At 48.3% G+C, this 17589-nt stretch overlaps 1 pseudogene; it reads left to right on the top strand.

The window, feature by feature from the left end:
* The first annotated feature begins 287 nt into the window (after positions 1-287).
* LOC123157192 (putative disease resistance protein RGA4) lies at positions 288-16095 on the top strand (annotated as a pseudogene).
* Positions 16096-17589: the final 1494 nt, after the last annotated feature.

Here is a 17589-nt window from a genome sequence, read left to right on the forward strand (position 1 = left end):
TCTCATATACAGTTTAATTATTCATGATACAATATGTTGTAATTAACTAGATGTCTCAAACCAAGGCTTGTGGTCTGATGATGGCAGGCCGTTGCCGTTGCCGTCGCAGGTCAAGGCTCCGCTGCACATCTCGTTCCCTCTTATCTCTATTCCATGCCGCCGCTAGGTTTCCTTCCCTATACGCGGCCTCTCGGCGTGGGAAATCAGCACCAATCTCACACCTTTTTCTCTTCCATATAGGGCTTATGTGTTCCTTGTAAGTTAGGAGTTGTGAAAGGAGAACACCAATGATGGAGTTTGTGGTCAAGTCGTTGGCATCCATGTTGATGAACAAGGCATCCAGCCTCCTGGCGGACAAGTAAAAGGTCATGTATGGCATGGAGAAGCACCGTGAGATCCTGGAGCGTGATGTGGCAGCAGTCTTGCGCATCATCAAAGATGCGGCGAAAGAAGCTTTCTGGCGCGAAGTGGGTGTCTGGCTCGACGCCCTCAAGAAGGTAGCCTTTGAGGGGACCGATTTCTTCGACGAGCTCAAGTACTAGGTACTCCAGCATGATGCCCAGAACGGGCATTACAAGAACTTGGCTTTGATACAATAAGCCTCTTCCCTGCCCACAACCCCATCATATTTCGTTTCAGGATGGGCAAGAAACTGTGCAGAATTGTGCAAACCATTGAGGACCTTGTCACATGGATGAACACCTTTGGATTCAAACAGATGCAACACGCAACCCCATCTAAGCATGGGAGGATCTAATGTGGGGGTCATGGGGGCCATTGCCCCCCCACACACTTTCCAAGATGTTTTTTTACTAGTGCATTCATATGTATATTCAATACTTTATGAACTATTTTTAATGCGTTTTGCAAAAAAAAAACTACAACCCTTCATAATGTTGCCCCCTTGTTGGTCCAATTCTAGATGCGCCAGTGCATCTAAGTAGTGGCGCATTACATATTCCACCATACTCGACTCTGAGAATGACATATTGTCAGGATGTCTAGAGTATATTGATTGGTCAAGCTAGCGACAGGGATCTCATCGCCCTTCCCATTGTTGGAATGGGTGTGCTGGCTGAGAACACCTTTGCTCAGCTTGTCTACAATGACCCAGAAATAAAGGAGGATTTCCAGCTCCAAAGGTGGTGGTGGGTGTGTGATGATTTTGACATTGTTAAGGTTGCAAGAAACATCTGTCAGACCAAAGAGATTAATCATGAAAAGGCATTGCAGCAACTTCAGAAGGTAGTAATTAAGTGGGAAGCGATACCTTATTGTGTTGGATAATGTATGGAATGAAGATGTTGATATGTATGAAAAACTCAAGACCTGCCTGAAGCACAATGCTAAGGAAATTGCAATACTGACGACCACTCGTAATGCACAAGTGGCTCAAATTATGAAGACGTGCACTAATGATAGTCATAATCTCAAAAATCTAGATAATGTATTCCTGAAGGAAACATTTGGGACAAGAGCAGTTAATTTGCAAAAGCCAAACGAAGATGTGCTAAGTGACATGCTTGAAAAGATTCTAGATAGATGTAGGGGATCCCCTTTGGCTGCCAAAGACTTTGGATCTATGTTGAGTAATAACATTAGCATGAAACAATGGAAGAACATACTAACCAGAAGCAACACGGGCAATGAGAAGACGGGAACTTTAGCAATACTCAAACTCAACTATCATGACTTGCCATCACACTTGAAACAATGCTTTAATTTTTTTGTAGTATTTCCTAAAGATTACCAGATTGATGTGGAGATTTTAATCCAGCTATGGATAGCACATGATTACATACCATTGGTGGAAGGCGACAATCTTGAAAAGGTAGTGTTGAGGATATAACCATTAGAGTCACCCGCCCAGGAGGGGCCGGGTTACGTCATAATGATCTTCACGTAAAGCCCAGTACCAAGCTTAAGGATGGCGGATCAATAATGGGCTTAAGACCCGGAGGCGGCTTAAGGCCCGTAGTGATAACCCGCCGTTATGGCAAGTCTTGTAATGTAAGGCCAGAGTAGTTGAGAGTCCGAGCCGGATACTGTTATAAGCCGGCCGAGACTCTGAGAGCCGCGGGGCGTCAACCTCTCTATATAAAGGGACGACCCGGCGGCGGTTCAGGGAGAGAAACAACAGATCGAGAGCCGGGCATAGCGATTAAGCTCCCTGGTCATCGAAACCCTAAGCAATACCACCTCAACTGGACGTAGGCTTTTACCTTCACCGTAAGGGGCCGAACCAGTATAACCCTCGTGTTCCTTGTCCCGTTTAACCCCTTTAAGCTTCCTAGCGGCGATGGCTCCACGACTAAGTCCTTGCACGAGGACATCTGCCGTGACAATTCCTCGACAGTTGGCGCCCACCGTGGGGCCAGCGCACGGTGGATTTGAGTTCTTGAAGGGCAGCTTCGAAGGGCTCAAGGGATACGCTGTGGGCCGGATGACCAAGAGTCGTCGCGGCAAGCTCTACATCGACGATGCAAACTGGGGCCCCGACGCCGGCTCAATTGAGTACGGGTACCGGGTCCCCTTTGGCGGAATTCATGTCTTTATTGGCAAGATTGGTGAGCCGGGCCCTGAGCCGGACCTCTGCACCGATCTCATCGAGACGGCTCAATGTGCACGACCCGCTCGGACTTTGCCTGCCTTGAAGCGTGCTTTCGTGGGATGCGTCCATGGAGAGCTCTCTGAAGGATCTGGATCTGGTGATGAGACGGCCGCTCGCTCTGACGGCGAGTCATCCACAGAGGAGACCGATTCGTTATACCAACTTCAAGATGGCAGGCTCAGGGGTTGTTCCGATGGCGACAGTATTCCGGACCCCTTTGAGCCGCCGAGCCGGGTTGGAATCTTCATGGCTGGCGCACAACCTGTTCAAAACCCCACCGCCGGGGCAGGAAGCCCTGTGCCCTCGCTGGCTCAGGTGCTGATGGATCTCACAGACAAGATGATGGCCCTGTTAACCGCTACGGTCGCCCCAGCGGATCAAGCTCAGCATGACACGGAGGTGGCACAGTTAAAGCTAGATCTAGCAAAAGCCAAGGAGGATCTAGCGGCGGAAGGGATCAGGATGGCTGCGGAGAGGGCGGCTCTCGACGCCCAGACTCAGCTGATTCAGGCACAGTCCTTCCGGCTCACGATGGATCAAAACGCGTCCAATGAGGTCATGAGAAGGAGGCATCAAAAGGCCCAATCTCGACTCCCTCCGGTTTACGATCCTCGTAACCTCTTCAACACGCCTGGTGCAGGGCCCAGTAACCCGCCAGAGGTCACGACGCTCGGGGCTGGAACGCCAATTCAGCCCCAAGTGATGGGGCCTCCCCGGGTGAACGCTGCCCCGCCTCAGTATGTGCCAATATCACTGGGTCATTATGCCAACCCGTTGGAAAACATGGTTGCCGCAGCAGCGCGACTGGCGGCTCTCGCAACCGATGGCGACTCTCCAACGGCGGTTGAAACCCGCCGGGTCAGAACTCCTTCAGACGGCTCTGGCGCAGCAGGAGGCATATTCTTATAGCCGGGACAGGATTCATTCAACCCCTCGTCCAGGCCGGAGCACGAGTTACAGCAGACACATGGTCTCAGCGACCGGGTCAAGCAACGTCCGACGCAATGACTTGCCTCCTGGCCACGGCCCGGCTCATAACGGAGCCTTTCACGCGGTAGACCAAGACAGAGCACGGCAAGAGGCGGAGCAGGCACCTCAGTTGACGGCTTACCAGCCACCCCCGGCTTATCCGACGGCTTCTATCGATGCGGGTATACCTACGAGGACTGGAGGTGTCCCTTGTCTGGTACCGGCTCTCCGCAATGAACGTCTCCCCAAGGATTTCAAAGGGCCTAGGAAGGTGCCTAATTACACGGCTGATTTACAACCCGGAGCCTGGATCGAGAGTTACGAGATGGCCATGGAGTTGCTGGAGGTTAGTGAAGCAGCAATGGCCAAGTACTTCATCATGATGTTGGATGGAACTGCCCGCACTTGGTTGAAGGGACTGCCACCAAACTCTATCGGGTCTTGGGCTGAACTAAAAGCCCGGTTCATCCAAAACTTCAAAGATACCTGTAGGCAGTCTATGTCAATTGTGGATTTGACTAACTGTAAGCAACAGGAGGGTGAATCGACAACCCATTGGGTTCGCCGGGTCAAAGAGATAATACATTCATCTGATAAGATGGATGCCGGCTCTGCAGTCTTAATGTTAGAGCAGAATTGTCGCTTTGCGCCCCTGAAGATGAAGCTCGGGCGGCTCAAGCGCGATTGCAACGATATGGGTACGCTGATGGCGACACTGGTTAAGTACGCTGACTCTGATAGTACCAAGGATCCCGCGTCGGATGATGAAAGGATAGGAATGGCAAGGGCCCCCAGCATAACCCGGCGAACCAGGGGGGTAACAAGCGTAAGGCTGATGGCAGTATGGAGTTTGTGGCCAACGCCAGTTCACAGGGTAACAACCACCGGCGCAAGGGGAGACCGCCTCCCCGCGCCGGCGGGTCAGGCCCGACGCTTGAGCAGTTGTTGAATGAGCCTTGTCCAAGGCATGGCTCTAGGGAAAAGCCAGCCACTCATCTGTGGAAGGACTACGCAATCATGAAGGCCTTCAAAAATTCCAATGCCTTCAATGGCAATAATGGCCCGGGCGGCGGCTCAGGCGCCGGCGGCTTTCATGGCCCGGGCGGCGGCTCAAATTCCAATTCTCAGAATGTTCAAGGGGGCTTTAATCAGCAGTCCGGCCAGGGTCATCAGCAGCAGCAGCAGGGGGGATACCAGACTAATCCAGAGAAGCTCAATGGTGGACAGTATCATGTGTTTACCACCAGTCTGTGCAAGCGAGATCAGAAGCTTCACAAAAGGGCTGTGAATGCTGTTGAGCCGGCGGTTCCACGCTATTTAAGATGGTCTGAGCAGCCTATTGTGTGGAGTAGGGAAGATCACCATCCCCGGGTTGATAATCCGGGTCACCTGGCTCTGGTGGTGGCTCCTCAGGTGGGGGGATATAAATTCACTAAAGTGCTCATGGACGGAGGCAGCAGCATCAACATCCTCTATTATGAGACCTTTCGTCGTATGGGGTTGATTGATAAGAACCTCAGCCAGTCCAATACTGTTTTCCATGGTGTGGTGCCTGGCAAGTCGGCATATCCAATTGGTAAGATCGAGCTGGAAGTGGCTTTTGGAGACGAGTACAACTACAGGGCGGAAAGATTAACCTTTGAGGTGGTTAAGATAAGAAGTCCGTATCATGCTTTATTTGGGCGGCCGGCTTACGCCAAGTTCATGGCACGGCCGTGTTACATGTATTTGCAGCTCAAGATGCCGGGTCACAATGGGACCATTACGGTTCATGGCAGCCGAAAGATAGCCTTGGAGTGTGAGGAAGGTGACGCGGCTTATGCAGAATCTGTTTGTGCAGCAGAGGAGTTGAAGTTTTATAAGGACAATGTTGACCCGACAGATATGACATCCTTGAAAAAGCCGACCACGGAGCATGAGCCGGCAATGAAATTTAAGTCAGCTGATGAGACTAAACTTGTTGACTTCGTTCCAGGTGACTCATCTCAGCAGTTTAGCATCAGTGCCAATCTGGATCCGAAATAGGAAGGCGCGCTCATCGAGTTCATCCGTGAGAACAGGGACATTTTTGCATGGAAACCTTCTGACATGCCAAGTGTACCTAGAGAACTCGCTGAGCACACTCTCAATATTGATCCTAAATTTAAGCCGGTCAGGCAATTCCTCGGCGGTTTAATGAGGAGAGGCGGAAAGCCATTGGTGAGGAGCTGGCCCGGCTCTTGGCAGCCGGGTTTATTGTTGAAGTCTTTCATCCAGAATGGTTAGCTAACCCGGTACTCGTGCTCAAGAAGAACGGCACCTGGCGGATGTGTGTGGACTACACGGACTTAAACAAGGCTTGTCCGGCTGATCCTTTTGCTCTCCCCCATATTGATCAAATCATTGACGCTACGGCGGGTTGTGAGCGCTGAAGTTTTTTGGATGCTTATTCTGGATACCATCAGATTAAAATGGCAGTTAAGGACCAGGAGAAGACGGCGTTCATCACTCCCTTTGGAGCCTTCTGTTATGTGTCTATGCCTTTTGGACTCAAGAGTGCACAGGCGATTTATCAGCGTTGTGTGCAGAATTGTCTTCATAACCAGATTGGGCGCAATGTTCATGCCTATGTGGATGATATCGTGGTTAAGTCCAGGGAGAAGGAGACCCTGGTAGATGATCTTAGAGAAACCTTTGATAATCTCCGGGTTTACAAGATGATGCTTAACCCGGCCAAGTGTGTTTTTGGTGTTCCCGCAGGCAAGCTCTTGGGTTTCCTGGTTTCTCAAAGAGGCATTGAAGCTAACCCGGAAAAGATCAAGGCAATCACCTCTCTGGCTAAGCCGACGTGCATAAACGACGTCCAGCGTCTGGCGGGCCGCATCGCTGCTTTGAGCCGGTTTATAAGCCGTTTGGGTGAAAAGGCCATGCCACTGTACCAGTTGATGAAGAAAACAGATGACTTTGTCTGGAATGATGCTGCTAATGCTGCCTTTGAGGATTTGAAGAGACAGCTGGCTGAGCCCCCAGTTCTTGCTGCTCCAGTTGACAAGGAGCCCATATTACTGTATGTAGCCGCTAACACACGAGCCGTCAGTGTGGCTGTGGTGGTGGAGCGCAAGGAAGAGGGCAAGGAGTATCCGGTTCAGCGGCCGGTTTACTACGTTAGCGAGGTACTCATTGAGTCCAAACAGCGGTATCCACATTGGCAGAAGCTTGTTTATGGTGTGTTCATGGCAAGTCGGAAGCTTAAGCATTATTTCCAGGGTCACCCCATCACTGTGGTTAGTTCTGCTCCCCTAGGAGATATCATCCAAAACAGAGAAGCCACAGGAAGAGTGGCTAAGTGGGCTATAGAGCTTGGGCCTCATGGTTTGAAATATGTGCCACGCACTGCTGTCAAATCTCAAGCATTGGTGGATTTCATCAACGATTGGACAGAGCTGCAGGTGCCTCAAGAGAAACCGGATAATACATACTGGACTATTCACTTCGACGGGTCTAGGCAGTTGGAGGGCTCAGGGGCTGGAGTTGTATTAACTTCCCCTCGAGGTGACAAGTTTCGTTATGTGCAACGGTTGATGTTTCCCTGTACTAACAATGCAGCTGAGTACGAGGCCTTGCTCCATGGTCTTCGGATGGCTAAGGAGATGCGCTTGAGCCGGGTAAGGTGCTTTGGCGACTCAGATTTAGTGGCTCAACAAGTGTCAGGCAAGTGGGATTCCAAGGACCCTCTCATGGCGGCTTATTGCCGTGAAGTTGATGCCATTGCTGGACACTTTCAGGGTTACCAAGTAGAGCACATTGATCGCAGGAAGAACGAGGCGGTTGATGCATTAAGCCGGCTGGGCTCTCAGCGAAAGCCGGTGCCGCCTAATACTTTCTTGGACATTTTGCATAACCCTTCTGTTAAGTTGCCTACAGCGGAAGACTTGGCTATCCCTGACCCGGAGGCGCAGTTAGTGGCGGCTCTCCACATTATCCCAGACTGGACAGTACCATACTTGGCTTACATGACCCGGGGAGAATTGCCTGAGGATGAAACTTTGGCCAGACAAATAACCCGACGGTCTAAGTCAATGATAATTGTCAATGGCGAGCTGCATCGTCGCAGTGTCACTGGAACTTTCCAGCGTTGTGTTTCCCCTGAGGAAGGTCAAGAAATTTTGCGTGAGATTCACCAGGGGGATTGTGGCCATCATGCCGGCTCAAAATCCCTTGTGGCCAAGGCTTTTCGTCATGGTTTTTATTGGCTAATGGCTCATGCTGATGCGGAGGACTTGGTCAGTAAATGTGACGGTTGTCAGAGGTTCTCGCGACGGGCTCATGTGCCAGCTCAGGAGTTGAGGATGATTCCAATTACTTGGCCATTTGCGGTCTGGGGGCTTGATATGGTTGGGCCTTTTAAAAGGTCCAAGGATAAGAAGACCCACCTCTTGGTGGCAGTTGACAAGTTCACAAAGTGGGTGGAGGTAGAGCCAGTTAGCAAGTGTGACGCGGCCACAGTTCATGAAAAGGGTGATATTTCGCTTTGGTTTTCCACACAACATTATAATTGACAATGGTACCAATCTGTCTAAGGGCGCCATGGAGGAGTTTTGTCAACGAGAGCATATTCGACTTGATGTTTCATCAGTGGCTCACCCTCAATCCAATGGTCAAGCTGAGAGAGCTAATCAGGAGATTTTGAAGGGCATCAAGCCCCGGCTTTTGGTCCCTTTGCAACGGACGCCGGGTTGTTGGGTGGAGGAGTTACCCTCCGTGTTATGGAGCATCAATACTACTCCTAACAGATCTACGGGTTACACGCCTTTCTTCATGGTTTATGGAGCGGAAGCAGTCCTCCCTAGCGACATCCGTCATGACTCGCCTCGAGTGGCGGCTTACGTTGAGGCGGATAATGAGCGGGTGCGCCAAGATGCTCTTGACTTGTTGGACGAACAGCGTGATGTGGCAGCAGCTCGCTCGGCGATTTACCAACAAGACCTGCGCCTTTATCAAAGCCGCCGGGTTAAGTCCCGGGTCTTCCAGGAAGGTGATCTAGTGCTCCGGCTCATCCAAGATCAACCAGATGCACACAAGTTATCCCCGCCTTGGGAAGGGCCCTTTGTGGTCAGCAAGAACTTGCACAACGGGTCATATTACCTTATCGATGTTCGGGAGCACAAAGATTCACGTAAGTCGGAGGAGGAGACCCGTCGGCCGTGGAACATAGCTCAGCTTCGGCCTTATTACACTTGAGCCACCGGCTCTCATAATGTACATATTTCTATAGCCATGTATATATTATGATAAATAATAAAGCAGGACCTCTGTCCTTTTCTCCTCCAAAGGTAAATGTGTTATTTCCATTACAACATTACATGGTCACTTGGAGGTGGACCCGGCTTACGATCGTATTCGAATCTGGCCGTTAACAATATGATCATTTGGGGGCTTCCTGTTCAAACATAGGTCGTATTCGAACCAAAGAGAACATAGCTGTCGATACCCACTTGATTGGCAAATCGCCGAGCTCATTGGGGAGTTTTTCTTGATCATATTTGAATCATAGCTCAACCCCCTTTGGGAACTGACGTGGATCGTATTCGAATCAGCGTCGTTAAACAACTCTCAAGGTCATTTGGGGTCTTCCTGTTCACACATAGGTCGTATTCGAACCAAAGAGAACATAGCTGTCGGTACCCTCTTGATCGGCAACGCCAACGCCACTGGGGGCTATATGATCGTATTCGAATCTTAGCTTAACCTCTTTGGGACGGTTCTCTGGTCGTATTCGAATCAGAAGCCCTTAAGTTTTGATCTTTTGGTTTGCAACAAGTTGTTTTGATCATATCAACAGTGTGCAAGGGCGGTTCTTGCTCCGCCGGCTTAACTTTGATTAACAATGTTGATAGCACACAATAAGAATTATCGATGCTGGTGAACTGGAGTTGAGTTCTCAACCTCATTATTTGGGTTACATAAACCGGAAGTATACTTCCAAGGCTTGCAGGTAGGCTATTGTGGTTATCCCGAAGGTATGATTGAGAGTCGGTTTTTTATGACCTTGGTTATGTTCCGGGTTAAGTGTAAGATATATGACTCTCCATGCGGTAAGCCGCCTAGAGACTTGTGATTTATTTTTCTATGCAGAGCAATTAAAGACAGTTCTTCAAGCTTAAGGAAAATAAATGATCAAATATAACCCGGAGGAATATAAAGAAGCAGCTTCAATGGAGTTAAGCATTCAACACGTGCACGATGGCACGACAAAATTAAGTGTTTGTCTTACTCTAGTACAAGACTCCCCGAGCCCAAAAGGTGAGGCATTGTTTTAAGGTGTAACCATGAGCCGCCTAAAAAAAATCAAGGTGCTTGTTGGGTCGAAGCTTCCGGCTCATCCCTCTCCGCTCCTCCGGCTGTTCCCATGACCTGGAAGGTTGATGATTTCTAGTCAATGCCGTTCAAAGCTTCAAATTGAGCCTCATCATCAATTAACCCGGCTGGGTCAACTTCTGGGGCGAAGGTGTGCTTACGAGTCGGCGGGATCAGGCTGACTGCTTCATAGCGTGGAGTTGGGATCCTTTGATTCTCCGCGTCATAACCCGGCTGATACTTGGTAAGATCTGTGTCATTCCCAATCATGGTAGTCACCGGGCGCATGCTTTTCACACAGGCGGCAAAGTCTTTCTGATCGAAGGGGGTCCCATCTTCCTTCAGGCTGGGGTATCCAAGAGCGATGTCGGTCGGGTCTAGCTCCGGGAGAAACGCCTTGGCCCGGCTCAGAGTAGCTATAGCTCCGGCTCTCGCAGAGGCCCGTCTTAGCTCTTGGAAGCGCTGAGGAAGAACGGCAAGCCGCCTGAGTACGTCCGCCAGGTGAGTCAGAACCTCATTGGACAGAGCCACAACGGCTAAAGCACGCTGTGACCCGGTGTAGAGTTGCTCCACCAAGGTGTAAACAGCCTTCAGCTTGGTCAGAACATTCTGATTAAGGTTGGAGCTTCTGGGACCTGCATAACAAAGTCAGGTGAGCTGATGGCAATGGTGGGACTTATAAGACATAAAGAATGTAAGCTTGTTAAAAGCTTGCAGAATGACTTACCGAAGATTGCGGAGACCATCTGTGACACATGGCGTTTTAAGCCGGAGAGTTCGGCGGTTCTCTCAGTCAGAGCAGCCTCCGCTTGTTCGGCCCGGCTGAGCAAGGCCGTTTTTTCCTCGGCCCAAGTCTTCCTTTCTGTTTCAATTTTCTTCTTCAGCTTTTCTTGTGCAGCAACACTGAACTCAAATTTGGCATTGGCCTTCCGGGTCTTAGTCTCCTGAGTCTTCAGGCGGTTCTTCAGCTCAGAGATTTCAGATTCAAATTTATTGCAGACAGCCTGTACAAGTTCCGGGTTACAGTTTGAGTAATTATCATATAACATTAAAGTCCCAAGCACTTTGCAAGCAAAGACACTTGGCACATGGGGGCTAATGTATGCTGAAAGGTTCTATTTATAATTGCCGGTTCATGAAGGTAAGCCGGAAGTTAAGTCTACAAGTATTCTATCATAAGTAGTAGACTTGGGGGCTAGCATAGTAAGGATGACTATGGAGTAAGCAAGAGAGTTGTACCTCAGATTTTTGCTGTATCTGCTTTACCATGTCAATCTCCAGGTCCCGGCTGTTGTGCACTTGACCAATGTAACCAGAAACAATATCTCCAATGCTCAAGTTAGCATAGTCAGTGATCTCCAGTCTGGCCCTGCGGCGCTCCAGCAGTTCTTCTTTGGCAGAGCATCTGGCCAGCACAGTGGGTCTTCCCGGCTCAACATATTCGGTCCGGGTGATCACCACATCCGGGTCATCGGCCGGTTGAGCTGAGCTGGGAATCTCCGGGTTGTTAGAACCCGCCATGGTTTGTTCTTCCGTTGAAGCGGCGGTTTCCGGAGCTGGTGCAGATGGCGGCTCAGAGGCAGAGGCGTTGGGTTCAGTTAAGTCCGGCTCTTCGACCGGTTTATTTTTCTTTGCCCTCTTGCTGAGCTTGGCTTGGGCACTGAAAGTCAAAAGGTTAGTACAAAAAACATAAATAAGATAAGCACAAAATGAGATGATCATCATTACCTGGGTGCGGTCTTGAAAGCCGGCAAGTTAGATTGCATGGAGTCACCGGAGGAAGGTGAAGTTTCCTGATAGTTTGAATCAGAAGAATTGAGTGGTTGGCGAGTGATGCCCGCCAAAGGATGAAAAGGATATAAGTTGGAGATAACCTCGGTCCGGCGCTTTCTTGATGCTTCGGGTAAGCCGGAGGAGAGGTCTGCATCCTTGCTGGCCCGGGTTTGCCTCCGGCTCTCATGAATCTGTTGCTTCAAAAGAAATTGAGGATCTTGATAAGCTAAAGGATGCGAAAATCTTACTTTCCAGGTTACTCTTCGGACTTTCAGCCTTGGCGAGGGGTCCGAGTCGGAGGAAAGTATAGTTACCTCTTCAGTCACCGGGTTACTTGCTCCGGTATCATCCTGCTGATAATCAGTGTCAATAAGGTGGTTAAAAGCAGACGAAAAACAAAAGAAGAGCCTAAAGAATCAAGGGCTACCTCTAACTCGGAGCTATCATCCAACCGAAGCAGCTCTAAGGCGCTAGGCTTACTTCCCTTCTTGCGGGGAGCGGCTCTCCTGGCGGCTTTTTTAGCCTTCCTGGCTTTTTTAGCAGCCTCATGGTCATACTTGACCTTCCAGAACTTGTCATTAGCCTGGAAAAATGCAACAAAGGTTTCCTTGAAGTTAAAACGAAAATTGTTAAAATGGAAAGTAAAGTGCTCAGATCGGTAGCTTACCGCCGGAGCCGGGTTAGCTTGGCAGAAGGGGCTTAAGCCGGTCCTCCCGCAGTCTGCTAAGCTCTTGTTCAAGAGGGACTTGGTCATGTCGTCAACGACGTCCTCAGGTAGGTCGTTGGGGCTGTGCCGCAGAGGATCATCCTTCCGGCCCGTGTAATCACACATTAAGCCGGGGCGGCGGCTCAAGGGAATCACCCGCCAGGAAATCCAGACCCGGACCAGATCAACGCCGTTAAGGCCATTTCCCAGAAGAGCCTTAATCTTGTTGATGGTGGGGATCAGTGGTTGACGCTCAACTTGAGATAGTTTGTCTGGCAGGGTGTCATTTGGCTCCAGACGCAGGGCACGAAAGCCGGGCAGAGGGTTCTCATCAGCCGGAGAAGTATCTTGGCAGTAGAACCATGTCTGGTTCCAGTCCTTTGGGTGGCTTGGCGGCTCAGCATAAGGAAAGAGGCAATCTCTCCGTCGTTGAATGGAGATTCCACCAAGTTCCAAGCTAGGCCCGTTGGCGCATTCATTCTGGCGGTTCAAATAAAATAACTCCCTAAAGAGTAGCAGACTGGGTTCCTCTCCAAGGTATACCTCACAAAACACTTGAAAGTTACAAATGTTCGACACGGAATTGGGTCCAATGTCTTGAGGTCACAGATCGAAAAAGTTCAGAACGTCTCTGAAGAATTTTGAGCCGGGAGGAGCAAAGCCCCGGCTCATGTGATCAGCAAATATCACAACCTCTCCATCTCTTGGTTGAGGTCTTTCTTCAGACGGGTCAGGGGCACGATAAGACATGAACTCCTTTTTAGGCAGGTAACCCGTCTTCACGAAATCAGCTAAAGTATCATCAGTAACATTGGATCTCATCCAGTTGCAGGTAATGGGTGCCTTGGGAGCCTTGAGCGGCATTATGAAAGATGAAAGCCTATGACAAAAGGAAATGTCCGGGTCAAATATAAGCCGGAGTAAGATTACAGTTCAGTATTCCAGATGGCGGCTTATGAAGGGGCCTAATGATATATGGCCAATTATGTCGGGTTATCTAAGCCGCTGTGGGCATCATGAGTCATTCAAGTTGTTTAAAACTCTATCATAAATGAGCCGGAAATTTCACAGCACATGGCCTCTTTTAAGCCGGAGATATGAGCCGCCATAGCTAACAGATGCAATTTTTGACTAAGTGTGGCACAAACAAGTTTCACAGATCGTAGTAATTATTTTGGATCAAACGATCGTCCAGAAAGGAAAAATTTCTAGACCTAGAAAGCTGATACAGAGAAGTTCATGAGCTCAGAACGAGGTCTTTCTGCGGACAGAAGGGATCTACTAGCATAAAAATGAGTGCGAAACCACTACCGCAGGAGTTCTACCCTGTTTTCCGGATCAAAAGGGGTCGCGGTGGAAGAACTGTGAAGAACTCAGGATAAACTACGAAGAACAGGGGAAGAACGACAGAACCCTAATGCGAATCTACTGTAGGGAGGTGCAAGGACTTACTGGCGCTGATGAGATGCGGAGGTCGCCGCCGTTCCTCTGGACCAGTTCAGGGTGATGCAGCGGCCAAGGTTGAGGAAGACAAGGGGCGCGGCGGCGGCGGCGGAGCTCGAGCTCTCGGGTGTCAGAGGAGGAAGACGATGGAAGAAAGGAGTGAATGAAGGCTTATGTGCTGGGCCTATTTATAAGGGTGACTGATAAATGGGCGCGAGAAACGAGGATGCCAAGACGTGATTATCTCGCCACAGAAACGCCTCGGTTTTCGGGATGGTCATTAAAGATAAGATCCGTTGGGATATGACAGAATAAAAAATGAATTTAATGGAAGATGACGTCACGGCGGGTTACCAAGAATCCAGAAGATGACGTCACGGCGGGTTATAACTTCCGCACAAGCAGAAGCAGGAAGATTTTCTTTCAAAGGGATTGAAGATTGACATGAACCGGTTCAAATCAATCTGGGGCCTAATGTTGAGGATATAACCATTAGAGTCACCCGCTCAGGAGGGGCCGGGTTACGTCATAATGATCATCACGTAAAGCCCAGTACCAAGCTTGAGGATGGCGGATCAATAATGGGCTTAAGACCCGGAGGCGGCTTAAGGCCCGTAGTGATAACCCGCCGTTATGGCAAGACTTGTAATGTAAGGCAAGAGTAGTTGAGAGTCCGAGCCAGATACTGTTATAAGCCGGTCGGGACTCTGAGAGCCGCGGGGCGTCAACCTCTCTATATAAAGGGACGACCTGGCGGCGGTTCAGAGAGAGAAACGACAGATCGAGAGCCGGGCATAGCGATTAAGCTCCCTGGTCATCGAAACCCTAAGCAATACCACCTCAACTGGACGTAGGCTTTTACCTTCACCGTAAGGGGCCAAACCAGTATAACCCTCGTGTTCCTTGTCCCGTTTAACCCCTTTAAGCTTCCTAGCGGCGATGGCTCCACGACTAAGTCCTTGCACGAGGACATCTGCCGTGACAATTCCTCGACAGGTAGGCAGAGAAATTTGTAACAAGCTAACTTGAAGGTCATTCTTTCAAAAAGTCAAGCAAATTCTGGGGTGGGGGGGGGGGGGTCCGTTCTAGAACAGTATGCAAGATACATGATCTTATGCATGACATTGCCTCATCTGTAATGGGAAAATATTGTCCTACTATAATTGATATGCGTGATCAATGACTTGTTCTCATGAGGCCCTACATGGCACTTGTTCTCATCTATCGCCAAATTGGAACCCTTTTGTATGATTATCTAGAAAAAAACTCTACATTTCTCTAGACACTATTGTTTGTAGATAAACACACTGCTGGGTCAACACCACACTTGTCGAAGTACATTCATATGCACGCACTGTGCAAACTTCCACTTGAACCAAGGCACTTACAACACCTGAGGTATCTCAATCTCTCATAGAACACGTGGATCAAAGAGCTTCACAAGGAAATGGGCATACTGTATAATCTACAGACCCTTAACCTTTCTACTTCTGAGAGTCCTGGTTGACTTCCTAAGGATAAGAAGTATATGACAAATCTCGGTCATCTCTATACTAATGGTTGCAGATCACTGGAGTGCATGCCTCCATAACTCGGGAACGTCACTTCTCTGCAGACATTAAAATATTTGCTGTGGGTTCTAGCCCTGGTTGCAGTACTATTGGATAAATACATGGCTTAAACCTTGGTGGTGAATTCAAACTATCCAGTCTTCAATATGTAACTCAAGCAGATGCTAAAGCGTGCATTCTTGGAAATAAAGAGACACTGAACCATCACTGGGATGTCCTTGATGCACCTAAACCAGGTTGCATTGAGGTTTCTAAGAATATACTCATACTCTACAAAGGTACCAATTTCCGAACATGGGTGACAGATCTTACTTTTCTGGGGAATTTGACCAAGCTCCACCTAGATGGCTGTAAAATGTGTGATGAATTTCCCAAATTCGGTCAATTTAAGGCTCTGAAAGTTCTTGTTTTGATAAGAGCCTATGCAATCACAATTCACCTGCAGCATTTCCAACATTAAAACACCTCGTGTTAGAAAAATTGGAGATTTGAAGAGATGGGTGGCAATAGAAGGAGAAGAATTAACAGTTTCTCTTCTTGAGAGAGTTCACTTGAAGAACTGCCGAAAGCTAACAACTCTGCCGAATAGATGGTTAATGTATATCTGCACAACAAATATGTGTATAATTATAAATACCATTGACTGTTTCTATAGTGAGCCCCGCTTCGGTACACCCGCCTACTAAATGTATAAAGCACAATATGGAGTTTTGACCCACTTTCGTATGTATGATGGGTCGCCTGTCTGTACGTAAATGCCCGTATGTTCATTTTTTTTTTCTCTTCACTTAAAGTTTCACTTTTTTTTTTAAGTTTAGAACTTTTTTTCTCTTCACTTAAAGTTTAATTTTTCTTTTTGTTAAAGTTTAAAAATTATGCACCCGACAAGCTTCAAACTATAGACCTCCCATTAGGCTATACACCAACAGGCCACCTTAGTAGTTGTGACAATTATAGGTATGACACCACTCTTAGTTAAAAACGCAATGGTTTTCCTTTTTTTTTGGCCTGGTTTTCATCTTTTTTTCTTTTTTGTTTTTTAAAATTCATGATTCTTTCTTAAATTCATGAAAAAATCAAATCTGGAATCCTTAAACTTTCTTATAAAAATCTCTTAACTTTTTTTTCAAATGCGTGAACTTTTAAAAATCGTTGAGCACGATCGGGTGCTATTAATTGGCTGAAGCATTGCGTGTGGCATATTGTACATGTTTAATTCAGACCGCTGATTGTGTGTGTTTTGTCAAATTAAAAACTGGTCCTGGAAGCTCAACGGCTTCCCAACAGCTGCAGAAGCGCACTCATCCAGACATCTGGGGAGCTCAGGTAACCACGGAAACACATAATGTCTCCAGTGAGCTCGAGCGACGACCACTGAAACTTAAGTAGGCAGGAGCTCTGCTTGCCGATTCACCATGTACACAAAGCTGCCACCAAATTTTCACTCAAAAAAAAGCTGCCACCAAACTTCGAAAAAAATAATTCAAATTACTAGTGCCTTTCAGAATGGACATACATCCCGTGATTTCAGAGCAGAAAACACCCCAAACACAATTAACAGCAATGCAGGTGCACAAAACACCCCTGAAGCTCTCCTGTTCATCATCAACCTCTGAAATTAACTGAAGAATGGACACCAGTGTCTGAAGAGAAGGTACAGTCGATCTGAACAATATGCTTTTCGCACCATCCCGAGCTTTTACGTCCATCTGATCACCATCCGATGGCGGAGGTTGCATGGACACGGCATCCTCCACACACGAATGGTCATCATACTCAGTTTGGAGTTGTTTCGTTTTTCTGTTCCGTAAGCTCTGATGAAAATAAGGTGGGTGAAGATCAGAAGCTTGGAGAAAATGAACTCCAAAGTTGCAGAACTGGAGCAAGAAGCTCGTGCTCAAACCTGCTCACTTTGTGCAGAAAAAACAAGCATATCCTCGCACAAATCATATTATGAGTATCATGTCCACTGGAACTTTGCTTGTGGCATGTGCACAGTCAATTCAGATAGCGGCTTACCCCGCAATTTTTCTTTTCAGATAGCGGCTTGTGTCTGTGTGTTTTTGCCAGTCTTATGATAAAGATTTTGACGCAAATGCAAAAGACTGTGAATGGGTCAAATGGGGCTCAAATCTACGCTTCAGAGCTATATAAAGTAATATATGCATTTAAGCTGTGAT

The sequence above is a fragment of the Triticum aestivum genome, chromosome 1D (assembly GCF_018294505.1).
Source record: "Triticum aestivum cultivar Chinese Spring chromosome 1D, IWGSC CS RefSeq v2.1, whole genome shotgun sequence".
NCBI lineage: Eukaryota > Viridiplantae > Streptophyta > Magnoliopsida > Poales > Poaceae > Triticum > Triticum aestivum.